This window comes from Mandrillus leucophaeus, unplaced genomic scaffold (assembly GCF_000951045.1).
Source record: "Mandrillus leucophaeus isolate KB7577 unplaced genomic scaffold, Mleu.le_1.0 Scaffold70, whole genome shotgun sequence".
Taxonomy (NCBI): domain Eukaryota; kingdom Metazoa; phylum Chordata; class Mammalia; order Primates; family Cercopithecidae; genus Mandrillus; species Mandrillus leucophaeus.
Genome location: NW_012107586.1, coordinates 4,930,741 through 4,934,809, shown reverse-complemented (window position 1 = coordinate 4,934,809; position 4,069 = coordinate 4,930,741).

Below are 4,069 nucleotides of genomic sequence, written 5' to 3'. Positions count from 1 at the left end.
AGGCAGAAAAGCATGGGCTGCTTGACTAACTACAGTTATTTCTTGATTATATGCTAAACAAGGTGTGGGTTATTCATTAGTTTTCCAGGCAAGGGGGGGCAATCCCTAGAACTGAGGGTGCCTCCCCATTTTGAACCATATAGGGTAGCTTCAGGAGATTTCCATGGCATCTGTTAACTGTCATGGCACTAGTCGGGGTGTCTTTTAGCACGCTAATGTTTTAGCGTATAATGAGCAATAAGGATGACCAGAGGTCACTTTGATTGCCATCTTGGTTTTGGCGGGTTTGGGCCGGCTTCTTTACTGCATCCTGTCTTATCAGTGGGGCCTTTGTGACCTGTATCTTGTGCCAACCTCTTTTCTCATCCTCGGACTGAGGACACCTAACCTCCTGGGAATACAGCCCAGCAGATTTCAGCCTCATTTTACCCAGCCCCTATTCAAGATGGAGTTGCTCTGGTTCCAACACCTCTGACAAAAGGTCAGTTGGAGCCTTCAAGATTGAAATTTCTGGGGAACAGCGTGATGAAGCTAAACAGATAGATGGAGTGAGCCTTATCTGTATTTGCCAAATTATACACAGTGGGTATTATCATGCACTTGAGTTAGGAAAAACTTAACTGTTTAACTCAAAATATGTCCACTTCCTATTCTTTCTGAGCTTCAGCAGTACTAAATTCCTATTTAAGAAAAATGCCAGCACTCCAGAATTCTCCATTCCAAACTTGGGATAATCTACATATTATTTTGCATAAGTCTGCATATCAAGTTAAAGAGCTCCCTCTCCCCTTGGTTATACGATGTTAATTCATTGACTAGTGCAACCTTGAGCAGTTTTCTCGTCCCTTGCCTCTCCTGCTTGCGGCCCACCCAAGGAGCAGGTGTTTCACTCCAGGGAGATTCAGGGCCCATTCTGGCAGAAAGCAGTTGACACAGCCGCTTATCAACCCTAGCTCTGAGGCTTTGGAGGAGAGAGCCTGCCCCACCTTGTCGGGAAGAATGACAGTGAACATCTGCCCCCGCGATCCCTGCCCGCCCTCCCTGCAACTCAGAGGCAGAGAGGAGGTATCCAGAAGCCCTTGGACTTTAAATAACAACTTGGGAGAGGAAGAGCGTCGGGGAGAGTAGCCTTGGATTACCTGCAGAGAAGAAATAAGAGCTACAGATAGAATGAAAAATAAGAAAATTACAGCCAGACTGGGCTTCAGGTAAGACTTTCAGCTGTTTTTCCTCCTCTTTTTTCTTCAGTAGGTCAAAAACTATAGTGTTACCAGAAAGGGGACCCTGTCCAGACCCCAAGAGAGGGTCCTTGAACCTCATGCAATAAAGAATTCAGGGCAAGTCCACAGAATAAAGTGAAAGCAAGTTTAATAAGAAAGTAAAGAAACAAAAGAATGGCTACTCCATAGGCAGAGCAGCAGCATGGGCTGCTCGACTGACTAGACTTATAGTTATTTCTTGATTATATGCTAAACAAGGGGTGGATTATTCAAGAGTGTCCTGGGAAAGGGGCAGGCAATTCCCAAAACCAAAGGTTCCTCCCAATTTAGACCATATAGGGTAACCTTCTGGACATTGTCCTGACATTTGTAAACTGTCATGGCACCGGTGGGCGTGTCTTTTAGCATGAATGCATTATAATTAGCATACAATGAGCAGTGAGGATGACCAGAGGTCACTTTTGTTACCATCTTGGTTTTTGATTGGCTTCTTTACCACAACCTTTTTTTTATCAGCAACATCTTTGTGATCTGTGTCTTGTGCTGACCTCCCATCTCATCCTGTGACTATGAATGTCTAACCTCCTGGGAATGCAGCCCAGTAGGTCTCAGCCTTCTTTTACCCAGCCCCTATTCAAGATGGAGTCGCTCTGGTCCAAATGCCTCTGACAAGAGGACCCAAAGCCCCACAGTATCATGGTAAATGGACAACACTGTTACCTGGAAGGGAAATACAAGCTCCCTTGCCTGCAGCTGCAGGAAAGAGCAGTCATCAAGGCCTGCAAGACATCTGCAGTCAACCTCCAACTGCATTGGGAGAAGTCTGTCTTATAAGCTGAGGAAAATCCCACCAAAATTCCCTTTCCTGCTGGTTATGTTGATCCCACTACCTACACAACCCAGTGTAGCAGTTGTGTGCTTTCATGCCTATTTTGCAGAATTGACTAAGGATTGAACTCTGATCTTTTTTTTCTCTTGTCCAAATTCCTATCTAAGGTGCCCGGGGAGTCACACCCTACAAACCATGAAGTCTCATCAGAGGGGTTTTGTTACAGGAAAGGGGTCCCAATCCAGACCCCAAGAGAGGGTTCTTGGATCTCACGTAAGAAGGAATTCAAGACGGGTCCATAGAGTAAGTAAAAGCAAGTTTATTAGGAAAGTAAAGAAATAAAGAATGGCAACTCCATAGACAGAGCAGCCCCAAGGGATGCCGGTTGCCCATTTTTATGGTTATTTCTTGATGATATGCTAAACAAGGGGTGTATTATTTGTGCCTCCTCTTTTTAGACCATATAGGGTAACTTCCTGGCATTGCCATGGCATCTGTAAACTGTCATGACACTGGTTGGAGTGTAGCACTGAGAATGACCAGAGGTCACTCTCATGGCCATCTTGGTTTTGGTGGGTTTTGGCCGGCTTCTTTACTGCAACCTGTTTTATCAGCAAGGTCTTTATGACCTATATCTTGTACCAACCTCCTATCTCATCCTGTGACTTAGAACACCTAACTGTCTGGGAATGCAGCCCAGTAGGTCTCAGCCTTATTTTACCCAGCCCCTATTTAAGATGGAGTTGCTCTGGTTTGCATGCCTGTGACAGTTTCATTTAATCCTATATAACATGGCTTAATTTCCAACTTCTGGGCATAACATCACATGACAGATAAAGAAGGAAATCAAAATATTTTATGCCCAAATATGTTTCTTTACCATATTTTAAAATGGCCTGCAAAGCCGTTCTTGTGGGGGGAAATTGCATCTGTAAAGAATCTCCATTAACATAACTAGATCTTTCCCCTTCCTGTCCAGGCCCTCTCAATCTTGAAAAGATTAACTGAGAGTCCAGTATCTTTTAGAGGTCTGAATGGTTTTAGAGGTCTGAATGGGATACGTTTACCATCCATTGCCTCTAAGGGCCTTCATCTACATAATAAGAACCCTGGGCTCCACAACCCCTTATCTTTTTTTTTTTTTCTTTGTTGAGATGGAGTCTTACTCTGTCGCCCAGGCTGGAGTGCAGTGCCTCGATCTCTACTCACTGCAAGTTCTGCCTCCCAATTCACACCATTCTCCTGCCTCAGCCTCCCGAGTACCTGGGACTACAGGCACCCGACACCATGCCCAGCTAATTTCTTTTTGTATTTTTACTAGAGACGGGGTTTCATTGTGTTAGCCAGGATGGTCTCGATCTCCTGACCTCGTAATCCGCCTGCATCGGCCTCCCAAAGTGCTGGGATTACAGGCGTGAGCCACTATGCCCCGCCCCAACCCCTTATCTTTACCCTGGCACTCCTTTCTATTGATTCCAGGTCTTTAGATAATAACTCTTTCAACCAATTGCCAATCAGAAAACCTTTCAATTCACCTCTGACCTGTAAGCACCCCCCTTCCAGTTGTGCTACCTTTCCAAACCAAACTAATGCATATCCCACATGTATTGACTGGTATGTTATTGGTATCATGTGTCTCCCTACGTATAAAACCAAGCTGTAGCCTGACCACTTTGGGCACATGTTCTCAGAACCTCCTGGGACTGGGCCTCGGGCCTTGGTCACTTATATTTGGTTCAGAATAAACCACTTTTAAATATTTTCCAGAGTTTGACTCTTTATTGACAGGCAAAAGCCTGGACTCTTAGTTCCTAGAAAGTCAGGCATGGGTATCTTAGCGTGTGGTTCCCTCAAAACTGGGTAAGAGTTACCCTTTTAGCACCTAAAACACCTCCCAATTCAGCTCCTTTGGAGAGGTGAGAATGACTTCAGCCCCACTTTAGGGTGAACTGTTACCTCTCCCTGAGCTCAGAAGAATGGAATGCTCAGAACAGTAAAAATAATTTCAGCACATAGTGGG